The sequence below is a fragment of the Cryptomeria japonica genome, chromosome 2 (assembly GCF_030272615.1).
Source record: "Cryptomeria japonica chromosome 2, Sugi_1.0, whole genome shotgun sequence".
NCBI classification, from domain to species: Eukaryota; Viridiplantae; Streptophyta; class Pinopsida; order Cupressales; family Cupressaceae; genus Cryptomeria; species Cryptomeria japonica.
Genome location: NC_081406.1, coordinates 76267838 through 76291437, shown reverse-complemented (window position 1 = coordinate 76291437; position 23600 = coordinate 76267838).

The window sequence follows — 23600 nt, the reverse complement described above, 5'->3', positions numbered from 1 at the left end:
TATCTTAAACAACAAAACATTTGTAGAGAAGACGATGTCATGCTCTTAATTCATGATCTCTCTCCCCATATAACATTAAGCAAAGATGAGGCCTTAGATGATAAGGATCTTCCTTCCCAATTTACCAAAGAGGATATACATGATGAAGAAAGGAAAAATTTTCTCCACAAGATATTCCTTCTTCATCTACTAAACCTTCAAAGAAATTTATTATAATATTCCCCCACTTTCTCAATTAAAAGACTCTTATAGGAGTGCCTTTAACATATTATCAAAACAAGGTTTTAAGGGACAAGGACTTGAAAATTTGAACAAGGAATTCGAGTCCCTATAAACCCTCCCACACAAATAACCATAGAAGGCCTAGGAAATGATAATAAATATCCAATGGATGAACTCCTTAGGATTCAAGACTTCTAAAATCATCTTGCAAGACAACAAGACATTAGTGCTTGCAAAAGAACTTGTTCTTCAAAAACTCATTTTTGTTCATTTCATCAAACCCATGATCAGCATGTCGATGATTGTCCTAGTTTTCAAAATTCAATAAAAGAACTTATCGATAGTGGTAAACTTAAAATCATGGATAAAAATCCTTACTCTTCTAATAACAACTCTTGTCCTCAATCTCTAGAGAATAAACCTACGTCTATTTATGATCAATAACAAATAACAACTAGAATCTTTTGGAAATTGAAGTATGATAAGAATGTTGTCTTTTCTTTTGTGAAGTTTAGCAATAAACATAAAGAAGGAAATGGATATTGTCTTTTTCATCATGGTGTTTCTCATTCTCTTGGAAAGTGTAAAGCATTTAAGGAATTTGTTCAAGAACAATACGATCGTGCTTTTACATGTCTTTCAACAGATCTTTCTCTCTTTCTAGGTGAAAAGGTAGTGCCTTAGCACTCCTTTCACCCTCATGTTTCTCATCACTCTATGACATAAGAAGTTAACATAATTGGGGGCTCTTTGTCATTAGAGGTGTTCCTTCATCAATTTCAAATATCTTGGGGTAGAAACACGGTTTCCCCTCTTTCCCTCATATTTTTAAGGTTTAACTATTTTCTTTGTGATTGCATTATTCATAAATTAATATCCTTTCTTGCATAGAATTATCCTTCATGCGAACACATGTTTGTTTCTTAGACGGGACCTATTTCTTTCTTGAAATGGTGCATTTTTATGAATAATCTCTCCTTAGATAAATCTTGTGAACCTTCTTCTTCCTCTTTCTTTCTCTTTGAAAATCACCTCTTCTTTTGTGTGGTGTTATTCATCACCTGATGCCCTTTCTTGCATAGAGTTATCCTTCATGCAAGCACACATTTTTTCCTTGATTAGGACCCATTCTTTGTCAGAAAAAGTCTGTCTTTTATGAATAACCTCTCTCTAGAAGATGCATAATTTTCCTATTTGTCCTCTTGCTTGGGGGTCAAGGATTTATTTTCCCTCTCTCTTTTTAACTAATGTATCACTATTCCCTTTAGGGGTTGCAATTTTCATGTGTTGATATCCTTTCTTTCAATGGCACGTCTCTTATGATAAATCCCTCCCTAGGGGAATATGTTCTCTCTCTCTCTCTCTCTCTCTCTCTCTCTCTCTCTCTCTCTCTCTCTCTCTCTCTCTCTCTCTCTTTTAAGATTACCACTTCTTTTGAGATGCATTTTACATAAACTAATGTCTTTTCTTGCATTGGATATTCATTAATGTGAGTTTATTGTGCATTTCCTTATGCTTAATCTCCCCTTCTAAGATTGTGTAATTCTTCTCATTGTCCTTACACCTGGGGGGCAATGATTTATTTCTCCTCCTCTCTCTCTCCTCTCTAAGGATCTACTTTTAATTTGTAAAGTGGTGTTTGTTCATGATTGTGTGTCATTCCTTGTGTGAAGTTATTGTTTCCTCAAGGATTCTCTCTTATACAAGAGGTGTAATTCCTTAGATACAACCTCTTCTTCACTTAGCAATGTATATCTATCATAAACTTACCCCTCACATTGGTTCAAAAGTGTTTCATCCTTCATCAAGAGTCCCTTTCACCTAGCAATAGGAGGGAGGTTTGATTTCTTGTTCTATTTCCTTTCTTTTGGTAGAAGATGTTATATTTGTTCAAGATAGCTCCTCTTGGAGGTAGATGTATTTTGAGAAAATATCTCTTCTCCTCCAAGGATCCCCTTTACACTTGTTGCAAGATATCTTTTTTTCAACTATCTTATGCTTGCTTGAAGAGCATTCCCTCTCTAGCTTGGATTTATGACATTGTTGCCTAAAGGATATCTCCTTGGTGTTGAAGGTAAGGTATCATTGTCTCTAGTTTCCTTAAGACATCAACATAAAACAATGTTAACATCTTTAGGGGGGCACCCATATCGTTCCCTTTGTACCATATTTTACTATGCTCTTGCATATCATTTTGCATGTCTTAAATGAGATGTTCATTCTCAAAACTAGAGTAAATATCTTAGAGCGAGATGCCTCACACTCAAAACCAGATGCAACATTTGATATATGTCTTAGACGGGATTAACACATCACCAAAAACAACAAAGTCTTAAATAGGATGGCCTTGAAACTAGACATGTATCTTTGCCACTTGGCATTTACACGTTTGCACACACACAAACTCCCCTTGAAATTTGCATTTACATTACATGTCTTAAATATGTTGAAGCACACTCAAAAAATAGAGCAAAGACTCTTACACGGGGTGCTATACACTTGAAACCAAACATCACTTGCACAAACACACGAGGATGGGTGGAACTAGCTAAAAACAACTAGACTATTCTTACTCTCCTCCCCACGTGGATCACCTAGATAAAAACATCTAGGGGCGAGTTGTCCATGTCCTTTCTCACCATGGATCACCTAGATAAAAATATCTAGGGGCAAGTTGTCTATGTCCTCTCTCATCATTCTTCTCATGGATCACCTAGATAAACACATCCAACGTGTATTCATGCTCTCTCTTCTTCCTCTCACGAACTCGTAGCTTTGCTATTGATAATTCATGCATGATGCTTGCTTTTCTCTTTTATGTGATCATTTATGTTCATGAGATGGCATTTTCAAGAATGATATTAGTTGTTGAGACATTTTGATATCGAGGTCTCTTCGGCTAGTTGACTTGAGGTCTTGTTTTTGGTCTTTAGCTTTTAGGTCTTCTGTGCCTTTTTGTCTTTACCTTTGTTTGTCTTTTTGTCTTGGTTTATCTTTTTGTTTTTGTCTTGTTTTGTGTGCCCTTGCAAATGTTTGAGTGATTTAAGGTCCTAGGATTGGGGGCTTAGTTCCTTGAAATTAGTGATATCTTATACTCTTTTTTGATTTTGCTCTGCATCTTCATCTCTCTTTCTTCTACTTTATCACGAGTATTTGAGTAATCTCATACTCCCACTAAAGTGGGGGCTAAATGCAGCATCCTAAAATTGCACCCTTTGCAATTTTGATCACATTTTGGGCCCTCACCTTATCGGTCTCATCCCCACGCTTGATCGGGACCTGTTTATGCCTCTTTTATGCAACCAAACTTCATTTTTCATCTTGCACCTTGCATGGAAACCTTGATCTTGCCCCAAAATAGGGCAAGACTAGGGCGTGGCACCCTAGGATTCCCTAAAGGGGACCTATCTTGGCCCCTCTCCCTTGGACCTATCTCAAAAGTGAGTAGGAAATAATCCCCTATGTCATCCTTTGTCGAAAAATTAAATAATTAATGACGGGTAAGTATATAAGGAGGTCTTCCCCTCTCATTTTGATATAGCAACAAAACACATAATCATAATGTGAGAGCATGACAAAGTGGAGAAGGCAAGGAGATGACATTCAAGCATTCATCATCTAGCATTTCTCAAGGCTGCATACTCTTCATTCATCCATTGGAGTGACATTACACTATTAATTTGCAAGCATGTATGTGTGTTAGGGTTTTATCATGTTCATGCCATTTCATACAACATGTGATTACATCCAAGAAGCAAAGAATCATTATCATCTATTGTAGATATGAAGGTATACCTTTCCCATCATTTATTTCAAGCATTTACAATATTTCATTCAAGGTTGATTCCAAACCGGGGTTTGACTTAGGCAAACCCCTATTCCCAACCCCTTTCTTCTTCTTTCTCTGTGCAGGAAATAGGTGCACAGTTGTACTTCTAGAATTAAGCTTTATTCGCAGAGATGAATAAACACTTTTTGATGCACAAAAAGTTTGGAGGATCGATAAGAGGGTGCCCTTGTCCGAACACACGGTCCCTGCAACTTTTGTCAGATTTTGCAGGGCAGCTCCGAATCATCTCAAACTTCTCAGATCCAGGTGCACGACTGAATCCTAAATCTGTAGCTCATAGTTTTCGCATACTTTATCTTCCATTTTAGCACCTCATCTATTCAAATTAATAAAGAGAGTCAAACACATTCCAATATAAATTAATCTACTTAGTATTCAGTCCTTCCATCCTTTGGGATTGGATCTAGTAGATTCATCCCTTCTTTTGAATGTAAAGTTCCCTAAGCAAAAATTGAGCTTAGTTAATCTTCCAAACTTCCCACGTGGCGAATTGGTCAAGCTCCCAATTTTCCACTTTATAGGAGGTATCATCAAAAAGTGCTATTGGGACAGATCGATTGAAAACTGCAAGAAGAAGATGGAGCTTTGGAAAGGGAAATGGTTGACTTCGGTGAGTAGATTGCTCAAGGTCAAGGCTTTTTTATCATCTATCCCAATCTACTCCATGACTTGTTTGAAAATTCTGACATTAGTAGAGGATAACCTCAATCAGATTCTGAGAAGATTCTTCTGGAACAACCCTCATGAGGATTAGAAACATCCACTACTTGCTTGGGAAAAGGTCTGCAAACCTTGGAGTGTTGGAAGTGTTGGGATTCGACAACTCAAAACCATGAATCTAGCCCTTGGGGCTAAGCTTTCTTGGATCATGGCCAAATCAAACCTGAAGTGGGTAAGAATACTAAGAAAAAAGTATCTGGATTCAGATGACCCCCTCAACATTTTAAGAGATAGAAACCCTCCAAAAGGTTTCAACCATTTGGAATTCTATATGTGAAAGAAGGGAGTTGGTATCCAAATTTATCCCTTGGGAAATACATAACGGTCAATCAACTTCTTTTTGGCAGGATTCATGGGATGGCCACAAAAAGCCTAGGGAGGATCATAGCTTGAGGGAGATCAGAGCAGCAATTTCTAGGGTATGGGGGACTAAAGTATGCAACTTTGGAGAGGTGGTCAAGTTTGATGGAATTGAAAAATGGTGTTGGAAATGCTTGGATTCCATTGATGCTCCCCAAAATAAAAAAGACACTTTAGCCAACATTCTCAAAGATAGATCCATACCTGTCTCTCAGGAAGTAGATAGAATTAGATGGTGTGCCTCAAAGGTGGGGAATACAAGGTAAAGCTTGGGTATAGCCTGAAAGAAGTTGCTCTGGAGGAAGGTCATTGGCCAATTTAACTCCTTTGGGGAAAAGATGTTCTTCCTAAAGCCAGGGTATTCTCCTGGCTAGCCATTCAGAGTAGGATTATGACTCAGGATAGACTTGCCAAAATTGTAATTTGTGGACCTAGCAGATGTTCGTTATGTAAAAACAATGTAGAAGATACTGATCACCTCCTTTGGGCTTTTGCTTATGCTCAATTTTGTTGGAAATTATTTCTGGGAAAGCTAGGCTTTCAACATGTGAAACCCCAGAGCATCAAGGATTGGTTCATATCTTGGCCAACATCGATGCCTAAAGGTATGTTCTGCAATGTTTGGTTTGTTCTCCCCTCCACAGTCATATGGGAACTCTGGAAAGAAAGGAATAGGTGGGTCTTCAAGGATTAGGCCATGCCAAGGGAAATTCTTGTGTCAAAGATGGAAGTTGCAATAGTGGAATTGGTAAATGAAGTAGCTAAAAGGCATTTCAATAATTCCAATATTTTTACAAATCGAGACAACGAGATGAAGAAGCAATTCTCGGGTCTAATGGTTCCCAAGGGCTATGAGTTGGCACAATTGGTTGTGGATGAGAAACTCATGACCACATGCTAGCAAGCTCTAGAGAAGGGATGGATCAAAATAAACTTTGATGGAGCTTCCTTGGGTAATCTAGGACATGCAGGTGCTGCTTGTATAGCTAGAAATGACTAGGGTCACACTATTGGGATATCGACTGAATACATTGGGAAGACCACTAACAATCTAGAAGAATTTCGAGCAACCTTGAAAGGAGTGGAGCTTTTTAGGAGGTTGGGAGCTGAAAAAATATATCTTGAAGGGGATTCTCTTCTAACGATCAATGCAATCATGAATCAATGGATGGCGAGTTGACAACTTGAGAGATGGCTTATGCTAATCATGAATGCTTTGAAGAGTTTTGAAGAATTTAAATTTGTCATATTTATCAAGAAGGCAATGGGATGGTGGATGACTTGGCCAAACAAGTGGTGAAGCAAAAAAGGAACATCAAAACTATTCACTCTAAAAAATGATTTGGAATTGAAAACAATCAGTTGTGGCAATAATTATGAGGATTGGGCGGTAGGTGATGGGACAATTTACAAGGAAGTTGGAAATTGTGGATATGACAAGTAAGTATTCAATAACCAAGCGACATGTCTGAGCCTATATCCAAGTGGAAAACTATCTATTACATAAGATCAACCAAATATGTGGTTTGTAGTCGAATCAATATGTTGCCTAGGTGGCGACGACCTAAGCCTTCATGTTGTAAGGAGGAATAATAATAAATAAAGGTTGCATCCAAGATTTATTTTGAGTATGAGTCAAGGTATGTTTTTGTTATGATAGGCAATCAATACGACTCACAACCTTTTTCAGTGAAGGGAGTTATATATTTGGCAAGTATGGTAGTAACTGCACCGCATATTTCCCTTCCTCTGAGTAATTTGGAAGTTGTAGTTATGGACATCCCCGATCTTTTGGAATCAACCAAGAAGCAAATGGAATTTCTTGGGGAGATCACTGAGAAACGACTCCTGATGGTTCTGGAATCAAAGCACCTGTTGATTTTGCATGCGGTTAGGAAGATTCTGAGCTCAAAGTTTTTGCAGGAAGCACACAAATATAGAGTGAATTCGAGCATCCCGACCATGTTCTTGGCTATTTGCATTCAGATGGGTGTTTGCAAATCTAGAACAAAGAAGGTTTTCTAGATGATTTTTCAAGCACTCCTTTTTGGGGAAAATCAATGTGGTCCTAGACAACATTGATGACCAGAATCGTATTTTGTTGGCCCATCAATACTGCATGACCCAAGATGCAAGGGGGAGATGAGGAAATTTTGCATTTTGCAGACCATGGAGCTGGAGAAATACAACCAATGTTGTGTAGAGAGAAACAAAAATTTGACCTTCATTATGTTTGTTACTGGCAGTCTGGCAAGGCCAGAAGAGTTTGACTTGGGAAAGTATGTGAGGGTGGAAGGTCTGCAGGGTAGGCAGGATATTGGGGTGGATGATAATGGGGTGGTTGCAGTGGGCAATGTTTGGGGTTTGGGACGTGGGGAGTTGTGGATTCCTAATGACATGAGGCTAGTGGAGGAAATTGCGACTGGAGAGGTTCATGTGGATTGCAACAGAGACTGCCCAATTGTACCACATGCCCTTGCTGCTCAGAGATTTTATGAAAGCATTCCAAGCCCCTCAGACAGTGAATGATGGTGTTCTCGTTTACTACTATGGTGTTTTATTACTATTTTTTATGTCGTTGGCAGATAGTGCAATGTCGATAGGGTGTAGGACTCCGAGTCTAGATTTTGTATCCCTGGCCATAGTAGGTATATAGACAATTAGTGTTTTTTGTTGTTTGTACTTAGAAACTAGATACATTTCAACTTTTTGAAGGAGGTAACAGTATATAGACACGTCTAGCGGATGTAAAAACTTTATTATTAATATAGGTGTTGGCCTATCTAGCTATTTACTTACTAAAAAAACCAATATATAGTATTTTGTGTTCAATTATTAAATCATTTTTTGGATATAAAGGTTAGAGATAATAAGATTTATGGTTACAAAAAGTATTGAGATCATTTAGGTTGCATATAAGTCGTATTTTAAATAAGAATATGATATTTTCATATAGCAAATGATGTTTTTTCAACTACTGGGCATTCCACGATTAATTTCTAGTTAAATATTTAAAAAATAATTTTAAAGAAGTTTTTCACTAGACTTGTTGATGTGGCAAGATGTGTGATGAGTTGTGCATTTAAACCTTAGTTGTAAGTACATAAAAGGTCATTTTTCATTTATAAGAAAATGAAAGCACTACAAAAAAAATAATGTCATCACTAAATGATTATAAAATTAATCTACATGACTTTGGACCCCTCTCCCCTATATATATCCATTTTTTAAAGTACAAACATAACAACCACTAGTGTTAACATTACACGTAAATAAAAATGATTAGAATGCACTCCTATTAGGTCCTTACCAACATTTCATCCAAATTACTTAATGTCACTACCACCACTACCAAAAGGTTTGGGAGTGTTGTATATGATTTAACCTCTTCTTTATATAAGTATAATATTTGATTATTTTTGTTCTTTGAAGTATAAAATATTTTTAATACATCTCTTAGGTTTTGTTATTTTCTAATACTATATCCTCCTTCTCAGTCCTAATTTTTTATTTCTTGTTATTTTGAAATTTGAAATACAATTTAAAATATTTATTTATCATTTTTAAGTTTGATTTTTTTATAGAAAAATACTACATTAGTAATAAAAAATAGACTATAGAGCTCTTTTATTTACTTACAACTTGGTAATCATGAGCTTCATTCACAACCTTTTTCCATAAAACAATAAAAATTCACAAACATAACACAAAATAAACATCCTAACAACACAAACATACTCTACTTGCTTGCATTTTAAACTCCTTAATTATTTCTACTTTCAAGCACCTAAAATAGACCATGCTTACATTTGCTAATTTCTCAAATTTACATTTCCTGCTTCATGTTTCAACGTTGTTGTTTACTCTTTCATTTCCAATCAACCAAACTGAAAACCCCCCACCTCTTGCTCTCTCCAACCCTCCCTTCCTTCTTCCAATCTACCACTCTTAAGGCATAAACCTCAACTAATATATCTTCCGCTATGGCTCACAATAAACTCCCTCTTGTGGAAGATTGAGCACTTTAGACTCCCTAAATGGCGAGGATAACTTTAACCATAATGCTCACTATGAAATGAAAGCATAAAAGTCACCTCTACACTTCAACTCATTCATGGTGAGGTTAGTATGCTTGAGGATGTTCCAAGACATCCCTCTTCCCTCATTCATTCTCTCCAAATGTTTTTAATGTAGACACTTAAAATTGATCATCGTCATTACCTAACTATTTATTCTATAATTTATTGAATACAACCATAGTTACTCAATTAACTATCTCATTCCCATCCCCTTATTAATTAATTAATATTTTGTTATTTAATTAATAAAATCACTATTCACCCACGCTTACTCCTAGCCCAAATCATTAAGTTATATTTCTTCTAATGTCCACTTTAGGTAAATAAATCCAATCATTTATTTACCTAAGTCCCATGTATCCCTTGCCCAAAAATTAAATAAATGTAGTTATTTATTTAATTTGTCTATTTTTCTACACATTTTATTAAGTGGGATAATTCACTTAATCCCCTATTCATCCACTTGCACAACCTAATCCTAGACAACTCCCCTCAAATAATGCACATTCCCACATGTGTACACAAGTATGGCCCTTTGTACACAATGCATGAGCCTTTATACATATGATATGAACTATGAACATATCTCATGGATCAAAGGACTCTCCTATCCCTCAAGGGTACTCCCAAGTACCTCTTTTCCATCTTGTCTCCCCAATCTTCCCAAGGAGAATATCAACCATTGATTCTCCCCTTAATCCTTCTCCCTCCATCTCCTCCAACCACATGAGGACACATGTGCTCCTCTTATCACCACATGGATATCAACCAATATAAGCCATTGAATTTTCAAGTGCATCTTAGTCATCCATTCTTTGGACTAAAAATCTATAAATTATCCTCAACCCAAGTCATTTTAATCTACTACTTGAGTACAACCTTATGGTCCTAGAAAGAGCACTCACATCCAATCATCCATGAGCACAATGACCATTTCTTGGTGCAACAATGGATAATTTGGTGATCTATTTTCATGTTTTCGTCATGTTGTAATAACCTTTTAATCTTAGTGTTGTATGTGTTTTGAGTAGAGTAGGTTAATATTTCTTTGGTTTACACTATTAGGCTCAAAACTTCATGCACACATATTTGGAATTTATAGTGGGACCCACATCCCTTTTATTACTAATCAAAATTAGGTTTTCTTTAGCTTTTTGTCTGTAGGTATTTATTTGACAACCCTATATAATGTTTGGGTGGTCTTGTCATCAAGGTGTTAGGAGTCCAAATTCATTTGTCTAACTTGTTTTTCTCACACTTTTATTAATAAATCTTCTCCTTTTTTTTTTATGAAACTTCATTTTGTGGATCCCTATGCTATTCAAATTGCCTCTTGGTACTATATATTGACTTGTGACTAATGAAAAATTCAAACTATATGCAATATTTCATGGTTGGGAAGCCTTATATCTATTTGGGTAGTTCTATGACGTACAAGGATGGTCTTGTTTAATAATTGCTAACATATTTTGTTGGCTTATTTTGATTGGCTTTTACTCTTTGTCTACTGACAAAATTTGGTTTTGCAAGTCCATATGTTGTCGAAATCACCTCTTGTGACTAGAAAGTCAACATAAAATAACTTTCAACTAACTAAAATATATTTTATATTCGAGTTATCATAGTTGGGTGGCTCTATTCCTATTTGAGTGAATATATCACTTGCTTGGGCTATTTTATAAACATTTTAATCTTTTATTTTGGTGAATCTACCTATGGTAAGGTGGTTTTACACTAATCTTAAAGTAAAAATATTTCTTTAATAATCATTAAAGAATCAAGGTTTACATTTGGTCCAGTCAGAGGTAGATCTAGATAAATTTTTATTAAATGATTGCGTTTCTTCTCAAAAGACCTTGGTGGTTCCCAACCTTGTACCAATTATTAAAACTTGAAATTTGACTATTTCATCAAAATGGACCTTCAAAGGATAAAGTAAAAGAAAAGATTGAAATAAATGTAGTAAAATTCAACTCATCGAGTGAATTGAGTAAACTCTACTAAGGCTAAGGATGTCTTACTAGCAATAGAGTAATTGTCAAGAGAATCATAGGTAACTCTGTTAGGGCTATGAATGCCTAACTCATAGCAGAGCAATGCCTAGGTTATGAGAAAAAATGTGACCTTATTTGTCAAGTTTTACTTAGACCTTCCACTTGATTGTCCCAATTTTGATCCCGCATTAATAAACCCAATGCACACGCTATGAGATTTTAATATCCAAGAATAGATTTTGGTGGCTTTTAACTATTGATTCGATTTCAAGTTTTTTGTATTTAGAGACTAATGAGCTAAAGAAATGCAAGGAGAATTTCTCTTCGTTTGGTGGCTATTTGTTGTCCCTCGTACTCACGCCCTACTTTTTCACTTGATAAAGATGGGGACCCCTCTTTCTTTTTGTTTCCCTTTAGATTTTTGTATCCTTGCATTTGTTTTTGCTTTCCCATGTGTTTTTTTTGTTTTTCTCTTAATTCATTGATTAGGACAACGTTTTCCCCTTTTGAATTTCTAAGGTTGAAAGCCTGACCCCCAATCTTCTCTTTTTTGTTTCCTCCTTTACTTAGGTGTCAAAGTTAGACATTTCTTCCTATTGGAATCTAGAGCAAGAAATTATTGACCCATGAGCTTTGTTCCTTCCCTTGTCTATGTATTAAGTGAACATGAAACCCGAGTCCCTCAACCCCCATCCCACCTAACTTTTCTTCATCAAGAATTTATGATGGAAAATAAGAAATTAATAAAACCCAAATATGTAAATCTTAGACTTTAAATCCCTTCAATTTGGCCTATGATTGTGTCATTACAAACTCACATCAAGCCACCTTTGAGCTCTACAACCTAAAACTAATCCCTAAGCATTATTGGTGAGAATTTGATCAATTTATCACACATGAGACCTATCAAGAGCACTTGCATGGTCTTCAAATAGGTTGTGGTTTTTGATAAGTTTTCCTTTCCACCTGGACTTCAAGTTATTTCTAGCCTTATTCCCCTTTTGGTGTCATGTCTATTTTCCATTCTTTTTCACTATATGGTTTGTATGTTTGGGGATTGTTTGGGACCTTTGGTATTGTTTTTCTACATTTTTCCCTAGTTTTGTGTTTTCTTGTTTTCTTGTTTTGGTTTTACTAAAGCCTCCATAGAGACCTTGTCTTTCCTCATGAATTAGATTATGGCTTTTGTGCTCTTTTTTGCCTTATCATGCCCTAGTTTTGAGTATGCCCCTCGCTTGTAGTTGTTTCTTAAAATGAAAATAGTACAAAAAACAAGGGTTCAACCCTTGGAGAGTTGCCCTAAGGGGAAGCTAATCAAATGTGATGAAGATTAACTATCAATCCTTTCTCTTAAGAGCTTCACATAGTATGAAAAATATATCAAAACAAACTTGCCTTAAGAAAGCTGTACAAAATGACAAAGCCCTTAAAACTTCAACTAGGATTCAAAGGTTGCCATTACACCTTAATAATTTCAAAATCTAAACAAAAAGAAAAAATTACAAACACAATCCCTGTTGGTGTAAATAAATATTCATTTTGGATATTATTACACTTACTTAAGTTAACTTAGGATAATGCATCTCTTCATAGTTTGGATTTGAGACACTTAGGGAAGTGTGCACTTAGGGATAGAGCTTGTAGGAGAAATTCCACCTTTTGTGGTCTTATTTTGCTGTTACACTCCACATTCGGTGGTCATCCACCTCTTGTGGAATATTATATTATTTCTCCTACCTACCCTTAGTATTTCTTACCTACCCTTGTTTCTCATTGAGCCACATGTCATATTTGTGTGCTCATACATCCATATGGCCTTGCCTATATAAGCAGGCCTCTATTCATTGTATTGGTTAATCCAGTTGATTATTTTGCATATTAATGAGAATACAGTTTGTTCTTGTCATTCTATTGTCTCTTTTATGCTTTTCATTGTGCCCTTGATCTTGGCAAAATCCTACAATCTCTAACCATTGTGAAAAAACTCCCTAAGGAAAATGGTAAGTTACAATGTATTGAAAATCATCCCATGAGACTTCCCTTGAATAATTAAGCTTAAGTTGTGAATGAAAAAGCCACACTCTTGATTACTAATCACTACAAAATTCCCTTCATAAAATAAAGTTAAGGCAAAGAAAGGTTCGTGATTGGCCTATAAAATAAAGTTAAGGCAAAGAAAGGTCAGTGATCGACCTTCAGAGTTTTGCCTTATTACATAACTCAAATTCATGTAAAGACAAATGTAAAACGTTGATGCTCGACACCCACAAGAAATCGCAATCAAAATTGATTATCAATAGTTAGTCATTGATGATTGACCTTTCATGTTTTGCATTTTATTATTTGTAAAGCATAAGTAACACTGAATATTGATCCCTAGCCTTGTTACAAGCTAGGTTTGTCGTTGCACCAAAAGATCAACTTGTTAATGCCCGATACAACCACTAGACTTATAGAATTCATAGGAGGTTGTTAAACCATGTCGCAAATCCCTGTGAGGGATGTTGGCTCATTGCCAACAATCCCCCTCCTAGCGTCACTCACTGCAGCCTATGTGATTCAAACCTATGATCAAGCTCTGATACCATTTGTTACAAGCTAGGGTTGTTGTTGCACCAAACAAACGACCTGCCAATGCTCGATACAACCACTAGACTTATAAAATTCATAGGAGGTTGTTAAACCATGTCGCGAATCACCGCGAGGGACGTTGGATCACTACCAACAAGCCTAACCAAAGTACTTGACCAAGGTAAAGGCCGTCAATTGTTGGTCATTGATGTTCTTATTTATGGATTTCCTCTTAAAAGTAAAATGATAAAATGCTACCTCCAACCACTAAACCCAAAAACATTTAAATCATTATCTTTATGGTTGAGTTTCAATAATTAGTGAGTCCCCACTTAAAATAAATAGCAAACAAGAGGATCCCTAATCCTCAAACTCTAAACTTGTCCTCTAGCAACATAATTGATTAGGCTACAAACTTTGAGGTTACCATGGATTAAGTAAGAAAGGATTTTGAAATGAGAAAATGATATCCCTAACCTTTGTTCCTTTCTTTGGATATTGCAAGAAAATTACCTTTGTTCTAACAATACAAGGATGTAAGTTGATACTTATACAATGTTGATTATTATTTTCTTTGATATGCCTCAATGGCTAACAATATTAGTTGATTTGTTCCTAATAAGCATTTTTGTATGCACAAACCATTGTCGAGGAACTTGGGAAGATGAAGTACCATTTCAAAGGATACAATCCACCCTCCAAGATAACTTCACCATATGATGAGATTGTAGGCACAAATTTAGGTCATAACTAGAGGATTTACTGAAGAGGATGAAAAATGTGCACAATAAGACACCATTTGCTAAAGATTTATCCAAGTCTAAATTGGTGGAAGCAATTTCCTTCTGAGTGTCATTAAAGTCCCCAAAGCTTGTGCTGACCCGTGCTAAATATTATAGGCCCAAAAGAAGACAATTTGTTGGACCCTCAAGAGAGGTAGTTCTTGATATCAGAGCTAAAGTGATTAAAAAGGTCTTTGGCATACCAATGCATGAGGAGTATGTAAATGTAAACTTGCAAAAGGGAATAGATTACTATGAGAAAAGCCAATCTTCTCCTAATTACATTATAATATATCAATTAAGCCTAGGAAAGTGGTGTCCAAATTGGCTAAATTGATACAAAGGAGTGATTTCCATATTGATGCAAGAGATTAAATTATATTTGTTAGTCGGGTGGTTCGACATCCAAGTGCTAAGGATTTTCACCTATGGATGTCTCTATTTGTTAAAACCATTGTGAACACCAAAGATAAGATTTATCGGACAAACATCATCAATGACAACCTTCACAAGCAATTAAATATAGTGAGAAAATGGGCAAAGTTTTACATGAATTATTACCTAGTCTACTTATTAGCTTCTCAAGCCACCTTCCCTAGCCTAGATAAAGTGGGTACCCCAAGAGATCCAACACAAGAATATAAAATTATTACCCTTAATTGACATTGGAAAGAAGCCAAAAGAGCTACTATTTGGTTAATGATGCATTCCTTTCATCATCATTAGACAACTACAAAATAATTTTGCTAAAAGTTTTTCCATGAAGGCCAATGAAAAATTGAAGAAATGGGGATATTACTACTATCACATGGATTGCACCCTAGCTAAATTCTTTATTTAGTCATCCGGTGAAAAATGGAATCACTCTAGGGCCTATGGGTTGCTTTTAAGTTAGATTGAATCTGTAGAGGGTTGGTTCCCTTTCCTATAACCTAAAATAACTTAAACTGATAAAATTTGTTGTGAAAAGGGAAAGCGAAAGATAATTGAAAGGAAAAATCATCCCTTAACGTGGTGATACACCAATGCTTCTGACATGTGTACCACTACTTGACATATACAATATGTTCAATGAATAAACTAAAATAAGCACAACTCAACTTTCACACATTTGTGCATAAGTATTTCATGGCAAAGTTGAAGTCTTTCAAGGTTTTAGAAGGGAAATTAGATATTGTTCACAACTAAAAGATTCATAACTAGATAAAATAAACAATGACCTACACACATATGTATTTCTATGTAAATGTGTGTTGAAAATGAGGTATAAAAATTAAGCACATATCAAATATCACAAAAATACATCCATCACTCTTATAATTTCACATAATATGAAGAATCTGAGAAGGCTAAAAGCTTATTTTATTGTCCAAAAGATACTCTTAATATAGCTACACACAAGTCTTTGAAATTCAATCTCCTTGAGTTACATTGGTCATCAAGACTAGAAAGAATTGGTTTTTTGGTTACAATACATAGTCTCAAAAGCAAGAAATAGTGAATAATCGTCCTTAGGCATCCCCTTATGTTATATCCATAATCTCCTATAATATAGCCACATGTTTTAAAGGAAAGTGACAAGTGTTTTCTTTTGATGTTTGGTCAAACTTCTTTCTTAGCATTGGAGGACCTATCTCCTATTTTGACTCCTTTGTGAAAGAAAAGTGTTGATGATAAATAAAACCATGATAGATGCCCCTACTAGTCATTGTTCTTTCTTAACCAACATAGCTTGAAAATAGGACATTTATTCTACCTATAATTGTCTTGACTTCCTTAGAGGCATTGATGAAGGATTTTCTTCCACTACGAGCTCCAATATTACATTTGATTTGCACTCTCATTTTCAGTTTCGGTTTTGAAGACTACCTCCTCTTTACTGATTAGGTGCTTGCTTCTATTCACTTCCCTAGATACTATTGAGTCATGCATATATAGTTTATCATTCCCTTCACTATGACTGTGTATTATACTGCCCTCTCATTCTTATTTGAAGTCTTTATTTGATTAGTACCAATGGTACTTGCAACTACCATAGTCATTCCCTTAGGTAGCTTGGAAAAAAGCTTCCATGCATATGCTCAAAGTATTCTTTTAAAGACCTCGAATAAATTAAGAAGTGTTTGGTTATTTGTTAAATAACTACGCCTTTTTAAACTTATGTTTATCATAAAAAAAATAGTTGTGCGTTGCTTGACATTATATTAGTCTGATTACCCTCCTCTACCTCCCATGTCTCCTCCTGGACGAGTTTTTTCTAGAAAATATCCCCTCTTGACATGCCTTATATAAGATACATGTATAGATGGGTATGCCACCATAAGGTTCAATATGTCTTGAGGACTAATATCACCACATCTCTTATGTATGTCACAAAGTCGGTGTATAGTGGTAAAAGGGATCAACTCAACTAAGGTCAAACCCTCTTTCATTAAATATTGGAATATGAACCTCTAAAGGGGTATGTGCTTGACTAACTCTTATCTAAAGAGAGTCAAGAAATCCCTATAGGCTCTAGTTCTTTGTTGCTTCGAAAGATTGTGTGTTTGATTCAAAATGTAAACTAACTAGGTCATAAGAATGTATAAATGAACACATAAACTGATGAAACTATCTAATACAAAAACTAAAACTACAAAATAGATACATAAATGAAATAGGTACTCATAAATGTAAGGAAGTTAAGGTTGTAGAATAACTTCCTACACTAATCTTGAGAGGAGAGTAATGCACAAAAAACTAAATCTTTACAACAATTAAACAAAAATTAAATAGAATTAACACAATAACATTCATACAATAACATAGTGATTTACGTTTGGTTTTGACTGCATCCCAATATATTATTAAAAAATAATAACAAATTATAATATACTTGCAGAGCAAACTTCTCACAAGAGTATCACCAACCAAAGATCCAGAGGTAACTCAATAGCTAAAAGACTCTTACACACAACCCCATCTCACACACCTCACATATAAGAGATACAATACATGAAATTGTCAAATGGTATTACAAAACCATGGGCTAAAAACTACCCAATAAAGTGGCAACCATCTTATCTCCAATCTAAGATGTCCTATGATATGTCAAAAAACACATCAACACATGTACCTCCCTTTTACAATTCATTCATGTGTCCAACATGTTTTTACATTTCCCATTTTGAGAGACCAAACTTCTGGAGGTCATAAATTTTGAATCGGGTGTCTGATTGATGGATTGTTTGAAGTTTTGAAAAGATCGTGAAGCACTCTGTCAAGCCAAAATGTACTACATTTCTTACGACCACTTTTGGGCCCATTCGAAGCCTCTAAGAGCTTCAAAATTAACTTTGAAGTTTTCGTACAACACCGTCAAAAACAAAACAAAAAAATCTTCAAAACCAAACATGATCTTGCCACACAAATTTACTAGCATGCCTATTTAGCTAATTAGGAGATTTGGGGAGAATTTTAGTATAATCCATGCTTAAATAAAAAATTACTAAAAATAGTAACCTTATGTATATGCAAGATTGAGACACCATTTTTCTAACATTCTCCCACTTGTCGAATATATTGCAAGAGCAAAGGGAGTATCTACACAATAATTTGATTGCTAGGGATTGTGAGGCCCATAGACTCCAAACACTATCTGAACTTCTTTGTGATCATGACCTTAGTTAAAAAATCTGCAACATTCATCAAAGTTTCTACCTTAACCAGCTTCACCCTGTCATCCTTGACCATATCTTTGACAAAATGATATTGAACATCAATGTGCTTGGTCTTGGCATGAAAATTCGGGTTCTTAGCTAGGTAGATTGCACTCTAACTATCACAATAATTTCTCACTACACCTTGCTTTATTCCAATATCTGAACATAGTCTCTTAAGATAAATGACTTCTTTACAAGCATGAGTAGCTGCCATATACTCAGCTTCAGTAGTAGACAATGCAACCACAACTTGTCACCTACTTATCCAACTATTAGCACTACCAAATAATGTGAAAACATAAGCACTGGTGGATCTTTTGCTATAAACATCACCTACCCAATCTAAATCCACATTACCATGAATATCAAGGAGAATATTGTCTCCTATCAAATTACCATGATAACACAGACAATACGTTGAGGTACCCTTCAAATATTTCAAGACTCTTTTGACTGCATCCCAATGAACTATCTAGCCAAGATTTCTTCTAATTTTGCCATATCCAAAAATGATTAGAGCTCTATAGATTTCTTGTAATACATCATGCCTCTAACTGTCTGAATGAGTGTCAATCCTCTATAGGATACCCAACACCTAAGTTCGTGAACTTTAACTAAATTTCCCAAAACTCTCTCTTCCATTTCACACTTTATTCTCGCTAGGAAGTTCTTCCACTCAGCTAGGTAATTTTTTGGCAAATAGAAAATAATTGACACCGCCATCTTCATTCTCTAGCTGAAGCACATCCTTTTAAAAGAGAACTTTGAGAACTTACTCCTTGTAGTATGGTGTTAGAACATTGAATGATAACATATGATGAACTTTGGGTGCATTAGGCATATCCATAAACAAGGAATTTGTAAAGAAGACACTATGATGTCATGCTTCCAAGTTCACAGGGACATCCATAGTTGATTCCTTAATAGTCAATAGTAAATGAAGCCTCTTCATTTGTTCCATCCAAGAATCATTTGTCGGAATGATCACTGCACCTTCAGATGCAAATAACTATAAATTTTTTTGCCTGTGTTTTCATATTCTTCCCTTAAAAGTGAATCGTGGTTTAAATCTTAAAAACCTTGACCATCCTTAATCATATCTCAAGTGACCACCTCCAGCATGTCTTGAAGCAGAATAATAACTTGAGATATAGTCTCTTTCTCACAAAATATACTCATCGTTTTTTTCATTAGATATAGTCTTATGTTTTTTCTCCTTGGATGTAGTTTTGACCACTTTTCAACAAAAGCTCTATGAGTTCCATAATCTTTGAGTTAACGAGGGTAGCTACTTCATGTTGAAATTGTCCAGTAGGGTACCAATCTCAATACTTCCGTCCACTTTGTTATTAATCTCATCAATCAAACTTTTATCCTGTTTGCCAACAACAATTGTTCTCAGAATGTGATTAAATGAGTGATAGCATTCTTTGACCACATGGGTCATGTAATCATCATACTCTATATTTTGATTTCTTCCTTTGAACTCTTTAGCCGTGTGTAATTCTATGGGTATCTTGCTAGCAAGCACGAAAGGGTGACTATTGAATGATAGGTAACTCACGATCTGAAGAATAAGGAACAAGTAATAGATCCATCTCCCTTTGATTTATCAGATCATCTGCACGATTATTTGTAATCACTTGGTTCAAGAGTTTAGCAAATTTAGCAAACTCCTCTATTTTATCTTAATTAACCCATTCAAACTTTCATGACAAAAGCGATTGGAATGGCCTCTTCAATTTCAGACCCTTAGTCTCTGGTTTCTCTCTGACAGGGGGCACCAGACATACATTGAAAGCCCAAGACAAAGATTGGAATCTTGACCTTAGTATTCCTAATGTACGAATCATTGATTTGACTTGAAACTCTTTTAAAAATTTATTTTAAAAATTTACTAGAGAACCTATCTTGGAGTGATCTCATCATTCCACATATGCATTTTACTTTCTCTAAGTTGTTTTTAATAATTTCATATTTGTGCTCTAGGGATACTCCAACTTTGTTTCCATTTCACCTTGAATCATGGCTTCTACCTCCTCTTCCAAAAAAAATTGTTTCTTATGGATCTACTTAAGCATGGGAAGAACCATGGAAAGGAAATAATGGAGATAGTGTAACTTCTCAAAGTTATCAGTTCCCCACATCTTTTCCTTAACATGTCCATGCCCACCAAACATGCTTTACAATCACATTTCCCATGATAAGTAGGGCATGCTTTCTCAATATCCTCTTCTTGTAATTCAGGATACCATTTAGAAATGCAAGGTAGGCAGCAGCATTTTCTCTTTCATTTTGAACAACGAACCACCCTTCCTCTATCATTCCTCTGGCATGTATGACACATTGCACTTTCTACTTCAACTAGAGTACCAGTGCTCTACTAGAACAATCCAAGAGAGGCCTGTATACAAAATCTTTCACTATTTCTTTTTATAATTTTGATGGAGCTGTGAAGATCTTATACAACTGAAAATTAAGCTTCTTTTCAAACATGCGACTTCTTGAAATGTCCATCTCTTCTTCTATTTCTTCCTCGCCCCAATCTTCCAGAGAATCCATCACCACAGAGATCTTTTCCACATCATCTTTATACTCTTTGTCTTCAGTCAATTTACCAAGATATAAACCAATATATTCTTCAATTATGGTTGATTCTTTCTTTCTCCTACTTGGTGTGCAAGTTGCTGAAATTCTAGCTTGACTTTACTACTCACAAAATTTAGGATAGATGATATTATTTCTAGAGTAATAAGGTTCTTGAGGAATTGATGGTTTCAGACAGATATGTAGTGTGCAACTGTTCAATGAACTCATTGCTACAAATTGCTGCCCTTGCTCTCAAAAGAAGAATTGTTGCTACCCATTGCTATCCCTAAGAACTTGCACATCTTCCACATGTAAATTAGGGATTGATAGAATTTCATGGTCCCACAAGGTGTAGAGATTTTTGCATAATTGAACAGTTGTCTGTGCTTCAGAGCCACAAAAATATTCACTAGATTGATTAAGATGCTGCATAGGTAAGCAATCAAGAAACCTATTGAAGAACTAATTTTTCACTTCATCTTTACAAATTCATGGCACATAACAATGTAATTTGCAAGTTATGTTCACCAATGATGTTGTCTTTTGTTGAGCGTGAGCAGTAGGAGGGATGCAATTCAATCTCAAAGCAGCATTCTTGATCAAAGAACTACAAACATTAATAAGACCAAGTCGATTATCTACTTTATTAATCTTAATTCCTCCATTAATATCTTTTCAAGTTTGACATGTTAGGAAGCAAGATCACCGAGAGAATGTAAAAGTAGAACGCTGCAGAACAAGTATTGAAGTTGTATATCAGCACCATTGGAAGACACAATAATAGCCAAAAGGTGCAAAGGAAGGTTTCAAGCTACTTTTTCTATATCAACCTTCATTGTATAGACTTTTTGATGAATTAAATATAGCATCAACTTATCAGAATTCTCCAGCAATTTGTCAATCTCTTGAGAACTATGGCTATGCAACTTTTCCATTGGTAAAATCACGATCAAGGGTAGACTCCCTTATCTCAGATGCTTGAGACTAGACATTATTATGATTTGAAGACTCTACCGGGTAAGCAAGACATATAGGGGAAAAAATGTGCTAAGATTGATCCTTTATTAGAACAGAAGTTGAACCAATATGCAGATATATTTTCAGTAAATATGTTTTCACATCTTCATCAAAGCATTCATTTGACTAACTATAAAGCACACTTTCAGAGAATATGTTTTCACTATCAAGTTCGTCATCATTTCAAGGTTAATAAAATAGATGCCAACATAAGTAGCATCATAAGCTAAACCTTTTTTACATATGTAAGATCACTTTCATAATCTTGATATAGTCAATGCATTATCCAACTTATACTGTATGAAGAATCACATCTCAGTCAGGATATTTTGGTTAGCATATTTTGGCAAAAGACACCTTTCTTGATATTCATACTTTGAACAACATGAAATCAACCAATATATATAGTGAGCTTGTAAAAGGGACAATGTCTTGGGGAACAAGTAGGTTAAGGGATCTACACTTGTTTCATATTCAATAATGGCTATTGTTATGGTGTTATTGAAGGCAACTCTTGTGCACTTTCATATGCCTGGGCATCAAATTGAATTTTCCCACGGGTTGGTTTGTGAGTAGGATAACATCTATAGTTTGGCCTGGATCAACCATTATTTTCACACCATCTCATTTTAAGAAAGATGGAAATGAGATTCTTTTGGTAGAATTAAAAATAATATACCAAAAGCCCAAGGCTGGTTGTGGTAGGAGACTCACTCATACAACTTCACATAAAAGCAACAATGAAGATTTTACAACCATTATAGATGACAATTACAAATCACCATGCAACTCCTCTATCGGCAATTAGATGCAAGAAGAATGTGTAATGCTCACTCTAGTTGACAATTACAAATCACCATGCAACTCCTCTATCGGCAATTAGATACAAGAAGAATGTGTAATGCTCACTCCAGTCATTGCACAAGCCACTTGTATTTCCAGCATGATACTTCATTTCCAACATAACTGTCAGTTAAGACATCAACTCATTATGTTATTATAGATGGCTCTAAACTTAATTATATATTCTAAAGTATAATAAGGATAAACATTTGTGACATGCTTAACTCTAACATAAATATTAGTTAATATACTAATACCCTTTATAACCTTGATATGTGTTTCCACCCTCCTGAGACGTGATGCGTCTTGGAGATAGAGACGTGTCTCGAAGACTTTTTGTGCTTCTGAGACCTCACTTCCACGTCTCTTGCTAGGTTTTTGGCCATCTCCCACGTGTATTCTCTGACCAAAGACAAATGAAAAGGTCAAAAACAAAATAAAACAATTGTTTTCCTTCCTTCAGCAGCCATGGTGGATAAAGCGATTGAATTAAATGGCCTTAATGAATTACCCCTAGTTCTAGTACCATCAAAGGGACTTGAGTTTGAGAGTGATAATTATGTGGAGAGCATCATAGATAAGGAGCTTGATATGTATGATCAAAATATTGAAAAGTAGATGATAGGTTTCTGATTTTTGTTTTATGTTTGTGTATTAGCATCAACTATCAATATTTTTTAATTTCAATATGTAATGATAATCTAATATGAAATTTAGTGAGAGTTTTGAACTCTTTGACACAATGAGATTTAACATTTTGATTTGGGTTATTAAACTTTAAACTTAATGTTAAACTTTACCCTTGTTCTTGTTTTCAAAGTCTTGTATCATGGTATTTTTTGGAAATTATTATTAAATTATATTAAAGAAAA